The 13,181-nt window shown below is 47.1% G+C and overlaps 5 non-coding genes across 5 annotated transcripts; all 5 read left to right on the top strand.

The window, feature by feature from the left end:
• The first annotated feature begins 778 nt into the window (after positions 1-778).
• TRNAG-UCC (transfer RNA glycine (anticodon UCC)) lies at positions 779-850 on the top strand. The gene has a single exon. It is a non-coding gene; the product is annotated as a tRNA-Gly (tRNA).
• Positions 851-5,571: 4,721 nt separating this feature from the next.
• On the top strand, positions 5,572-5,643 carry TRNAG-UCC (transfer RNA glycine (anticodon UCC)). Its single transcript has one exon. It is a non-coding gene; the product is annotated as a tRNA-Gly (tRNA).
• A 1,522-nt stretch (positions 5,644-7,165) lies between these two features.
• TRNAG-UCC (transfer RNA glycine (anticodon UCC)) lies at positions 7,166-7,237 on the top strand. The gene has a single exon. It is a non-coding gene; the product is annotated as a tRNA-Gly (tRNA).
• Positions 7,238-8,759: 1,522 nt separating this feature from the next.
• TRNAG-UCC (transfer RNA glycine (anticodon UCC)) lies at positions 8,760-8,831 on the top strand. The gene has a single exon. It is a non-coding gene; the product is annotated as a tRNA-Gly (tRNA).
• A 1,522-nt stretch (positions 8,832-10,353) lies between these two features.
• Positions 10,354-10,425, top strand: TRNAG-UCC (transfer RNA glycine (anticodon UCC)). The gene has a single exon. It is a non-coding gene; the product is annotated as a tRNA-Gly (tRNA).
• Positions 10,426-13,181: the final 2,756 nt, after the last annotated feature.

Below are 13,181 nucleotides of genomic sequence, written 5' to 3'. Positions count from 1 at the left end.
GAGGGGAAGGCGAAGATTTTCTGCACCCAGCATGCCTTGTGACATTCTTAGGCAAATGAGGTGAGAGCCCTGCCAGAATAGCTCCAGCGATCCCATGCCACTCCTCTGAAGGCTCCTGATCTGCATAACCACAGCATTTTGAGCAGGAAGCAGAGTGGCGCAGTGGAAGCGTGCTGGGCCCATAATCCAGAGGTCGATGGATTGAAACCATCCTCTGCTAGCATGGATTGATTTTTTTTCTTGTGAGGACCACTCTCTCGTTTCCACGCTGCCAGAGCGGAAAACAGCAGGCTTGTGCCAGCTTTTTGTGGGAAGAGACTGCTCAACTATCGGTCTCTGCTCAAAGTCAGGGAGACAGATGGTCAGAGAATCAACCCTACACTTCAAAGGAAATGATGCACAGTTATGACCATTAACGAAAGATGGGACCCTCGCACTTCTTTCTGAGCCTGCTTGGAACGTTATTATTCCTTTTTTTTGTCCTGCTATTATCAATCTCCTGTGAATTTCGTGGAGCTGTTTTCTTTCTCTACCCTGCTGTTTTTCCCTTGCTGCCAATATATGCTTATTTCAATGATTTGAACTGCTGCTTTCCGTTTCTCCTTTTCTGCGCAGCTTTTGCATTGGTTTCAATCTCCAGTTCCTTAGCAGTTGCAAGAACTTTTTTACTGATTTTCATGTTGGTCTGTAAACCAAAAATACCTCTGATACTGGTGCAATATAGTAATTGAACTCAGGGTTGTGATGTCTAGAGTTTAAAAAAAACATATGCCACGGAGCGTTGGTGGTATAGTGGTGAGCATAGCTGCCTTCCAAGCAGTTGACCCGGGTTCGATTCCCGGCCAACGCAGAGCTAATATTTATACATTAAGCAAGCTGTAGCTATTCTAACGCAATATGTTAAAAAAAAGATAAATATCTTGACCAGATTACTCAGCTATTAGATAAATAATAAACAAAGACATAGGCAGGCATCCCAAAAGCTCCGTCTGCGACTTTCTATGTCCTGAAATTTTTATATTTTACAAACAGCAGTCACCACTCACAACTGCTGGTAATAAATGGGCTGCAGGGGGGCAGGCAATGAAACGGCTAAGCCCTTCTGCCCGACCAGCCTTTAGAACTGCAGCATCTCTGCAGTAAAAAGTGTTTCAGGTCAATATCTCTCCCCTGGAAAAAATGTGCGAGACCCACCACCGATAAATGTGGCAAAAGTCCCCAACATTTTCTGCATATTTGTGCTCTTACCTGAAAGCAGCGCCACCTTGTAGTCATCGCAGGCAACTGCAGCATACAACCAAATTCATCCGAGAGCAAGGTGAAAGAAACCCAAGGGAACAGCCCCTGTCGGCAGCAGGAAGGTTGGCTGCTTCGAATGGACAGAACTTCCAGTCCTAAGTCCACTCACGTCCCGAACGCTCCCAAACGCACAAGCCCTCACCGGGTGCACCTCTGGCTCCCAGGTAAGGCCAAAACCTGAGCATGGTAGCGCAGGATCACAGAGAAGGAGCGGGTGGGGGTGCTTCTGTCTTGACAAAGGCGTGACATGGCTAGTGACTGAGAGGGCCTTGACTTTCCCCTATGACTGACTGTGAGAGGGGAAGGCGAAGATTTTCTGCACCCAGCATGCCTTGTGACATTCTTAGGCAAATGAGGTGAGAGCCCTGCCAGAATAGCTCCAGCGATCCAATGCCACTCCTCTGAAGGCTCCTGATCTGCATAAGCACAGCATTTTGAGCAGGAAGCAGAGTGGCGCAGCGGAAGCGTGCTGGGCCCATAACCCAGAGGTCAATGGATCGAAACCATCCTCTGCTAGCATGGATTGATTTTTTTTCTTGTGAGGACCACTCTCTCGTTTCCACGCTGCCAGAGCGGAAAACAGCAGGCTTGTGCCAGCTTTTTGTGGGAAGAGACTGCTCAACTATCGGTCTCTGCTCAAAGTCAGGGAGACAGATGGTCAGAGAATCAACCCTACACTTCAAAGGAAATGATGCACAGTTATGACCATTAACGAAAGATGGGACCCTCGCACTTCTTTCTGAGCCTGCTTGGAACGTTATTATTCCCTTTTTTTGTCCTGCTATTATCAATCTCCTGTGAATTTCGTGGAGCTGTTTTCTTTCTCTACCCTGCTGTTTTTCCCTTGCTGCCAATATATGCTTATTTCAATGATTTGAACTGCTGCTTTCCGTTTCTCCTTTTCTGCGCAGCTTTTGCATTGGTTTCAATCTCCAGTTCCTTAGCAGTTGCAAGAACTTTTTTACTGATTTTCATGTTGGTCTGTAAACCAAAAATACCTCTGATACTGGTGCAATATAGTCATTGAACTCAGGGTTGTGATGTCTAGAGTTTAAAAATAACATATGCCACGGAGCGTTGGTGGTATAGTGGTGAGCATAGCTGCCTTCCAAGCAGTTGACCCGGGTTAGATTCCTGGCCAACGCAGTGCTAATATTTATACATTAAGCAAGCTGTAGCTATTCTAACGCAATATGTTAAAAAAAAGAGAAATATCTTGACCAGATTACTCAGCTATTAGATAAATAATAAACAAAGACATAGGCAGGCATCCCAAAAGCCCCGTCTGCGACTTTCTATGTCCTGAAATTTTTATATTTTACAAACAGCAGTCACCACTCACAACTGCTGGTAATAAATGGGCTGCAGGGGGGCAGGCAATGAAACGGCTAAGCCCTTCTGCCCGACCAGCCTTTAGAACTGCAGCATCTCTGCAGTAAAAAGTGTTTCAGGTCAATATCTCTCCCCTGGAAAAAATCTGCGAGACCCACCACCGATAAATGTGGCAAAAGTCCCCAACATTTTCTGCATATTTGTGCTCTTACCTGAAAGCAGCGCCACCTTGTAGTCATCGCAGGCAACTGCAGCATACAACCAAATTTATCCGAGAGCAAGGTGAAAGAAACCCAAGGGAACAGCCCCTGTCTGCAGCAGGAAGGTTGGCTGCTTCGAATGGACAGAACTTCCAGTCCTAAGTCCACTCACGTCCCGAACGCTCATACCGGGCAAGTCCTCACCGGGTGCACCTCTGGCTCCCAGGTAAGGCCAAAACCTGAGCATGGTAGCGCAGGATCACAGAGAAGGAGCGGGTGGGGGTGCTTCTGTCTTGACAAAGGCGTGACATGGCTAGTGACTGAGAGGGCCTTGACTTTCCCCTATGACTGACTGTGAGAGGGGAAGGCGAAGATTTTCTGCACCCAGCATGCCTTGTGACATTCTTAGGCAAATGAGGTGAGAGCCCTGCCAGAATAGCTCCAACGATCCCATGCCACTCCTCTGAAGGCTCCTGATCTGCATAACCACTGCATTTTGAGCAGGAAGCAGAGTGGCGCAGCGGAAGCGTGCTGGGCCCATAACCCAGAGGTCGATGGATCGAAACCATCCTCTGCTAGCATGGATTGATTTTTTTTCTTGTGAGGACCACTCTCTCGTTTCCACCCTGCCAGAGCGGAAAACAGCAGGCTTGTGCCAGCTTTTTGTGGGAAGAGACTGCTCAACTATCGGTCTCTGCTCAAAGTCAGGGAGACAGATGGTCAGAGAATCAACCCTACACTTCAAAGGAAATGATGCACAGTTATGACCATTAACGAAAGATGGGACCCTCGCACTTCTTTCTGAGCCTGCTTGGAACGTTATTATTCCCTTTTTTTGTCCTGCTATTATCAATCTCCTGTGAATTTCGTGGAGCTGTTCTCTTTCTCTACCCTGCTGTTTTTCCCTAGCTGCCAATATATGCTTATTTCAATGATTTGAACTGCTGCTTTCCCTTTCTCCTTTTCTGCGCAGCTTTTGCATTGGTTTCAATCTCCAGTTCCTTAGCAGTTGCAAGAACTTTTTTCCTGATTTTCATGTTGGTCTGTAAACCAAAAATACCTCTGATACTGGTGCAATATAGTCATTGAACTCAGGGTTGTGATGTCTAGAGTTTAAAAAAAACATATGCCACGGAGCGTTGGTGGTATAGTGGTGAGCATAGCTGCCTTCCAAGCAGTTGACCCGGGTTCGATTCCTGGCCAACGCATTGCTAATATTTATACATTAAGCAAGCTGTAGCTATTCTAACGCAATATGTTAAAAAAAAGAGAAAAATCTTGACCAGATTACTCAGCTATTAGATAAATAATAAACAAAGACATAGGCAGGCATCCCAAAAGCCCCGTCTGCGACTTTCTATGTCCTGAAATTTTTATATTTTACAAACAGCAGTCACCACTCACAACTGCTGGTAATAAATGGGCTGCAGGGGGGCAGGCAATGAAACGGCTAAGCCCTTCTTCCCGACCAGCCTTTAGAACTGCAGCATCTCTGCAGTAAAAAGTGTTCCAGGTCAATATCTCTCCCCTGGAAAAAATGTGCGAGACCCACCACCGATAAATGTGGCAAAAGTCCCCAACATTTTCTGCATATTTGTGCTCTTACCTGAAAGCAGCGCCACCTTGTAGTCATCGCAGGCAACTGCAGCATACAACCAAATTTATCCAAGAGCAAGGTGAAAGAAACCCAAGGGAACAGCCCCTGTCTGCAGCAGGAAGGTTGGCTGCTTCGAATGGACAGAACTTCCAGTCCTAAGTCCACTCACGTCCCGAACGCTCCCAAACGCTCATACCAGGCAAGCCCTCACCGGGTGCACCTCTGGCTCCCAGGTAAGGCCAAAACCTGAGCATGGTAGCGCAGGATCACAGAGAAGAAGCGGGTGGGGGTGCTTCTGTCTTGACAAAGGCGTGACATGGCTAGTGACTGAGAGGGCCTTGACTTTCCCCTATGACTGACTGTGAGAGGGGAAGGCGAAGATTTTCTGCACCCAGCATGCCTTGTGACATTCTTAGGCAAATGAGGTGAGAGCCCTGCCAGAATAGCTCCAGCGATCCCATGCCACTCCTCTGAAGGCTCCTGATCTGCATAACCACAGCATTTTGAGCAGGAAGCAGAGTGGCGCAGCGGAAGCGTGCTGGGCCCATAACCCAGAGGTCGATGGATCGAAACCATCCTCTGCTAGCATGGATTGATTTTTTTTCTTGTGAGGACCACTCTCTCGTTTCCACGCTGCCAGAGCGGAAAACAGCAGGCTTGTGCCAGCTTTTTGTGGGAAGAGACTGCTCAACTATCGGTCTCTGCTCAAAGTCAGGGAGACAGATTGTCAGAGAATCAACCCTACACTTCAAAGGAAATGATGCACAGTTATGACCATTAACAAAAGATGGGACACTCGCACTTCTTTCTGAGCCTGCTTGGAACGTTATTATTCCCTTTTTTTGTCCTGCTATTATCAATCTCCTGTGAATTTCGTGGAGCTGTTTTCTTTCTCTACCCTGCTGTTTTTCCCTTGCTGCCAATATATGCTTATTTCAATGATTTGAACTGCTGCTTTCCCTTTCTCCTTTTCTGCGCAGCTTTTGCATTGGTTTCAATCTCCAGTTCCTTAGCAGTTGCAAGAACTTTTTTACTGATTTTCATGTTGGTCTGTAAACCAAAAATACCTCTGATACTGGTGCAATATAGTCATTGAACTCAGGGTTGTGATGTCTAGAGTTTAAAAAAAACATATGCCATGGAGCGTTGGTGGTATAGTGGTGAGCATAGCTGCCTTCCAAGCAGTTGACCCGGGTTCGATTCCCGGCCAACGCAGTGCTAATATTTATACATTAAGCAAGCTGTAGCTATTCTAACGCAATATGTTAAAAATAAGAGAAATATCTTGACCAGATTACTCAGCTATTAGATAAATAATAAACAAAGACATAGGCAGGCATCCCAAAAGCCCCGTCTGCGACTTTCTATGTCCTGAAATTTTTATATTTTACAAACAGCAGTCACCACTCACAACTGCTGGTAATAAATGGGCTGCAGGGGGGAAGGCAATGAAACGGCTAAGCCCTTCTGCCCGACCAGCCTTTAGAACTGCAGCATCTCTGCAGTAAAAAGTGTTTCAGGTCAATATCTCTCCCCTGGAAAAAATGTGCGAGGCCCACCACCGATAAATGTGGCAAAAGTCCCCAACATTTTCTGCATATTTGTGCTCTTACCTGAAAGCAGCGCCACCTTGTAGTCATCGCAGGCAACTGCAGCATACAACCAAATTTATCCGAGAGCAAGGTGAAAGAAACCCAAGGGAACAGCCCCTGTCTGCAGCAGGAAGGTTGGCTGCTTTGAATGGACAGAACTTCCAGTCCTAAGTCCACTCACGTCCCGAACGCTCCTACCGGGCAAGCCCTCACCGGGTGCACCTCTGGCTCCCAGGTAAGGCCAAAACCTGAGCATGGTAGCGCAGGATCACAGAGAAGGAGCGGGTGGGGGTGCTTCTGTCTTGACAAAGGCGTGAAATGGCTAGTGACTGAGAGGGCCTTGACTTTCCCCTATGACTGACTGTGAGAGGGGAAGGCGAAGATTTTCTGCACCCAGCATGCCTTGTGACATTCTGAGGCAAATGAGGTGAGAGCCCTGCCAGAATAGCTCCAGCGATCCCATGCCACTCCTCTGAAGGCTCCTGATCTGCATAACCACAGCATTTTGAGCAGGAAGCAGAGTGGCGCAGCGGAAGCGTGCTGGGCCCATAACCCAGAGGTCGATGGATCGAAACCATCCTCTGCTAGCATGGATTGATTTTTTTTCTTGTGAGGACCACTCTCTCGTTTCCACGCTGCCAGAGCGGAAAACAGCAGGCTTGTGCCAGCTTTTTGTGGGAAGAGACTGCTCAACTATCGGTCTCTGCTCAAAGTCAGGGAGACAGATTGTCAGAGAATCAACCCTACACTTCAAAGGAAATGATGCACAGTTATGACCATTAACGAAAGATGGGACCCTCGCACTTCTTTCTGAGCCTGCTTGGAACGTTATTATTCCCTTTTTTTGTCCTGCTATTATCAATCTCCTGTGAATTTCGTGGAGCTGTTTTCTTTCTCTACCCTGCTGTTTTTCCCTTGCTGCCAATATATGCTTATTTCAATGATTTGAACTGCTGCTTTCCGTTTCTCCTTTTCTGCGCAGCTTTTGCATTGGTTTCAATCTCCAGTTCCTTAGCAGTTGCAAGAACTTTTTTACTGATTTTCATGTTGGTCTGTAAACCAAAAATACCTCTGATACTGGTGCAATATAGTCATTGAACTCAGGGTTGTGATGTCTAGAGTTTAAAAAAAACATATGCCACGGAGCGTTGGTGGTATAGTGGTGAGCATAGCTGCCTTCCAAGCAGTTGACCCGGGTTCGATTCCCGGCCAACGCAGTGCTAATATTTATACATTAAGCAAGCGGTAGCTATTCTAACGCAATATGTTAAAAAAAAGAGAAATAACTTGACCAGATTACTCAGCTATTAGATAAATAATAAACAAAGACATAGGCAGGCATCCCAAAAGCCCCGTCTGCGACTTTCTATGTCCTGAAATTTTTATATTTTACAAACAGCAGTCACCACTCACAACTGCTGGTAATAAATGGGCTGCAGGGGGGCAGGCAATGAAACGGCTAAGCCCTTCTGCCCGACCAGCCTTTAGAACTGCAGCATCTCTGCAGTAAAAAGTGTTTCAGGTCAATATCTCTCCCCTGGAAAAAATGTGCGAGACCCACCACCGATAAATGTGGCAAAAGTCCCCAACATTTTCTGCATATTTGTGCTCTTACCTGAAAGCAGCGCCACCTTTTAGTCATCGCAGGCAACTGCAGCATACAACCAAATTTATCCGAGAGCAAGGTAAAAGAAACCCAAGGGAACAGCCCCTGTCGGCAGCAGGAAGGTTGGCTGCTTTGAATGGACAGAACTTCCAGTCCTAAGTCCACTCACGTCTCGAACGCTCCTACCGGGCAAGCCCTCACCGGGTGCACCTCTGGCTCCCAGGTAAGGCCAAAACCTGAGCATGGTAGCGCAGGATCACAGAGAAGGAGCGGGTGGGGGTGCTTCTGTCTTGACAAAGGCGTGACATGGCTAGTGACTGAGAGGGCCTTGACTTTCCCCTATGACTGACTGTGAGAGGGGAAGGCGAAGATTTTCTGCACCCAGCATGCCTTGTGACATTCTTAGGCAAATGAGGTGATAGCCCTGCCAGAATAGCTCTAGCGATCCCATGCCACTCCTCTGAAGGCTCCTGATCTGCATAACCACAGCATTTTGAGCAGGAAGCAGAGTGGCGCAGCGGAAGCGTGCTGGGCCCATAACCCAGAGGTCGATGGATCGAAACCATCCTCTGCTAGCATGGATTGATTTTTTTTCTTGTGAGGACCACTCTCTCGTTTCCACGCTGCCAGAGCGGAAAACAGCAGGCTTGTGCCAGCTTTTTGTGGGAAGAGACTGCTCAACTATCGGTCTCTGCTCAAAGTCAGGGAGACAGATTGTCAGAGAATCAACCCTACACTTCAAAGGAAATGATGCACAGTTATGACCATTAACGAAAGATGGGACCCTCGCACTTCTTTCTGAGCCTGCTTGGAACGTTATTATTCCCTTTTTTTGTCCTGCTATTATCAATCTCCTGTGAATTTCATGGAGCTGTTTTCTTTCTCTACCCTGCTGTTTTTTCCTTGCTGCCAATATATGCTTATTTCAATGATTTGAACTGCTGCTTTCCGTTTCTCCTTTTCTGCGCAGCTTTTGCATTGGTTTCAATCTCCAGTTCCTTAGCAGTTGCAAGAACTTTTTTACTGATTTTCATGTTGGTCTGTAAACCAAAAATACCTCTGATACTGGTGCAATATAGTCATTGAACTCAGGGTTGTGATGTCTAGAGTTTAAAAAAAACATATGCCATGGAGCGTTGGTGGTATAGTGGTGAGCATAGCTGCCTTCCAAGCAGTTGACCCGGGTTCGATTCCCGGCCAACGCAGTGCTAATATTTATACATTAAGCAAGCTGTAGCTATTCTAACGCAATATGTTAAAAAAAAGAGAAATATCTTGACCAGATTACTCAGTTATTAGATAAATAATAAACAAAGACATAGGCAGGCATCCCAAAAGCCCCGTCTGCGACTTTCTATGTCCTGAAATTTTTATATTTTACAAACAGCAGTCACCACTCACAACTGCTGGTAATAAATGGGCTGCAGGGGGGAAGGCAATGAAACGGCTAAGCCCTTCTGCCCGACCAGCCTTTAGAACTGCAGCATCTCTGCAGTAAAAAGTGTTTCAGGTCAATATCTCTCCCCTGGAAAAAATGTGCGAGACCCACCACCGATAAATGTGGCAAAAGTCCCCAACATTTTCTGCATATTTGTGCTCTTACCTGAAAGCAGCGCCACCTTGTAGTCATCGCAGGCAACTGCAGCATACAACCAAATTTATCCGAGAGCAAGGTGAAAGAAACCCAAGGGAACAGCCCCTGTCTGCAGCAGGAAGGTTGGCTGCTTTGAATGGACAGAACTTCCAGTCCTAAGTCCACTCACGTCCCGAACGCTCCTACCGGGCAAGCCCTCACCGGGTGCACCTCTGGCTCCCAGGTAAGGCCAAAACCTGAGCATGGTAGCGCAGGATCACAGAGAAGGAGCGGGTGGGGGTGCTTCTGTCTTGACAAAGGCGTGACATGGCTAGTGACTGAGAGGGCCTTGACTTTCCCCTATGACTGACTGTGAGAGGGGAAGGCGAAGATTTTCTGCACCCAGCATGCCTTGTGACATTCTTAGGCAAATGAGGTGAGAGCCCTGCCAGAATAGCTCCAGCGATCCCATGCCACTCCTCTGAAGGCTCCTGATCTGCATAACCACAGCATTTTGAGCAGGAAGCAGAGTGGCGCAGCGGAAGAGTGCTGGGCCCATAACCCAGAGGTCGATGGATCGAAACCATCCTCTGCTAGCATGGATTGATTTTTTTTCTTGTGAGGACCACTCTCTCGTTTCCATGCTGCCAGAGCGGAAAACAGCAGGCTTGTGCCAGCTTTTTGTGGGAAGAGACTGCTCAACTATCGGTCTCTGCTCAAAGTCAGGGAGACAGATTGTCAGAGAATCAACCCTACACTTCAAAGGAAATGATGCACAGTTATGACCATTAACGAAAGATGGGACCCTCGCACTTCTTTCTGAGCCTGCTTGGAACGTTATTATTCCCTTTTTTTGTCCTGCTATTATCAATCTCCTGTGAATTTCGTGGAGCTGTTTTCTTTCTCTACCCTGCTGTTTTTCCCTTGCTGCCAATATATGCTTATTTCAATGATTTGAACTGCTGCTTTCCGTTTCTCCTTTTCTGCGCAGCTTTTGCATTGGTTTCAATCTCCAGTTCCTTAGCAGTTGCAAGAACTTTTTTACTGATTTTCATGTTGGTCTGTAAACCAAAAATACCTCTGATACTGGTGCAATATAGTCATTGAACTCAGGGTTGTGATGTCTAGAGTTTAAAAAAAACATATGCCATGGAGCGTTGGTGGTACAGTGGTGAGCATAGCTGCCTTCCAAGCAGTTGACCCGGGTTCGATTCCTGGCCAACGCAGTGCTAATATTTATACATTAAGCAAGCTGTAGCTATTCTAACGCAATATGTTAAAAAAAAGAGAAATATCTTGACCAGATTACTCAGCTATTAGATAAATAATAAACAAAGACATAGGCAGGCATCCCAAAAGCCCCGTCTGCGACTTTCTATGTCCTGAAATTTTTATATTTTACAAACAGCAGTCACCACTCACAACTGCTGGTAATAAATGGGCTGCAGGGGGGAAGGCAATGAAACGGCTAAGCCCTTCTGCCCGACCAGCCGTTAGAACTGCAGCATCTCTGCAGTAAAAAGTGTTTCAGGTCAATATCTCTCCCCTGGAAAAAATGTGCGAGGCCCACCACCGATAAATGTGGCAAAAGTCCCCAACATTTTCTGCATATTTGTGCTCTTACCTGAAAGCAGCGCCACCTTGTAGTCATCGCAGGCAACTGCAGCATACAACCAAATTTATCCGAGAGCAAGGTGAAAGAAACCCAAGGGAACAGCCCCTGTCTGCAGCAGGAAGGTTGGCTGCTTTGAATGGACAGAACTTCCAGTCCTAAGTCCACTCACGTCCCGAACGCTCCTACCGGGCAAGCCCTCACCGGGTGCACCTCTGGCTCCCAGGTAAGGCCAAAACCTGAGCATGGTAGCGCAGGATCACAGAGAAGGAGCGGGTGGGGGTGCTTCTGTCTTGACAAAGGCGTGACATGGCTAGTGACTGAGAGGGCCTTGACTTTCCCCTATGACTGACTGTGAGAGGGGAAGGCGAAGATTTTCTGCACCCAGCATGCCTTGTGACATTCTTAGGCAAATGAGGTGAGAGCCCTGCCAGAATAGCTCCAGCGATCCCATGCCACTCCTCTGAAGGCTCCTGATCTGCATAACCACAGCATTTTGAGCCGGAAACAGAGTGGCGCAGCGGAAGCGTGCTGGGCCCATAACCCAGAGGTCGATGGATCGAAACCATCCTCTGCTAGCATGGATTGATTTTTTTTCTTGTGAGGACCACTCTCTCGTTTCCACGCTGCCAGAGCGGAAAACAGCAGGCTTGTGCCAGCTTTTTGTGGGAAGAGACTGCTCAACTATCGGTCTCTGCTCAAAGTCAGGGAGACAGATTGTCAGAGAATCAACCCTACACTTCAAAGGAAATGATGCACAGTTATGACCATTAACGAAAGATGGGACCCTCGCACTTCTTTCTGAGCCTGCTTGGAACGTTATTATTCCCTTTTTTTGTCCTGCTATTATCAATCTCCTGTGAATTTCGTGGAGCTGTTTTCTTTCTCTACCCTGCTGTTTTTCCCTTGCTGCCAATATATGCTTATTTCAATGATTTGAACTGCTACTTTCCGTTTCTCCTTTTCTGCGCAGCTTTTGCATTGGTTTCAATCTCCAGTTCCTTAGCAGTTGCAAGAACTTTTTTACTGATTTTCATGTTGGTCTGTAAACCAAAAATACCTCTGATACTGGTGCAATATAGTTATTGAACTCAGGGTTGTGATGTCTAGAGTTTAAAAAAAACATATGCCATGGAGCGTTGGTGGTATAGTGGTGAGCATAGCTGCCTTCCAAGCAGTTGACCCGTGTTCGATTCCCGTCCAACGCAGTGCTAATATTTATACATTAAGCAAGCTGTAGCTATTCTAACGCAATATGTTAAAAAAAAGAGAAATATCTTGACCAGATTACTCAGCTATTAGATAAATAATAAACAAAGACATAGGCAGGCATCCCAAAAGCCCCGTCTGCGACTTTCTATGTCCTGAAATTTTTATATTTTACAAACAGCAGTCACCACTCACAACTGCTGGTAATAAATGGGCTGCAGGAGGGCAGGCAATGAAACGGCTAAGCCCTTCTGCCCGACCAGCCTTTAGAACTGCAGCATCTCTGCAGTAAAAAGTGTTTCAGGTCAATATCTCTCCCCTGGAAAAAATGTGCGAGACCCACCACCGATAAATGTGGCAAAAGTCCCCAACATTTTCTGCATATTTGTGCTCTTACCTGAAAGCAGCGCCACCTTTTAGTCATCGCAGGCAACTGCAGCATACAACCAAATTTATCCGAGAGCAAGGTGAAAGAAACCCAAGGGAACAGCCCCTGTCTGCAGCAGGAAGGTTGGCTGCTTGGAATGGACAGAACTTCCAGTCCTAAGTCCACTCACGTCCCGAACGCTCCCAAACGCTCATACCGGGCAAGCCCTCACTGGGTGCACCTCTGGCTCCCCGGTAAGGCCAAAACCTGAGCATGGTAGCGCAGGATCACAGAGAAGGAGCGGGTGGGGGTGCTTCTGTCTTGACAAAGGCGTGACATGGCTAGTGACTGAGAGGGCCTTGACTTTCCCCTATGACTGACTGTGAGAGGGGAAGGCGAAGATTTTCTGCACCCAGCATGCCTTGTGACATTCTTAGGCAAATGAGGTGAGAGCCCTGCCAGAATAGCTCCAGCGATCCCATGCCACTCCTCTGAAGGCTCCTGATCTGCATAACCACAGCATTTTGAACAGGAAGCAGAGTGGCGCAGCGGACGCGTGCTGGGCCCATAACCCAGAGGTCGATGGATCAAAACCATCCTCTGCTAGCATGGATTGATTTTTTTTCTTGTGAGGACCACTCTCTCGTTTCCACGCTGCCAGAGCGGAAAACAGCAGGCTTGTGCCAGCTTTTTGTGGGAAGAGACTGCTCAACTATCGGTCTCTGCTCAAAGTCAGGGAGACAGATGGTCAGAGAATCAACCCTACACTTCAAAGGAAATGATGCACAGTTATG

The sequence above is a fragment of the Pleurodeles waltl genome, unplaced genomic scaffold, assembly GCF_031143425.1.
Source record: "Pleurodeles waltl isolate 20211129_DDA unplaced genomic scaffold, aPleWal1.hap1.20221129 scaffold_69, whole genome shotgun sequence".
In the NCBI taxonomy this organism is placed as follows: Eukaryota; Metazoa; Chordata; class Amphibia; order Caudata; family Salamandridae; genus Pleurodeles; species Pleurodeles waltl.
This window is presented reverse-complemented; position numbering and strand designations above follow the sequence as displayed.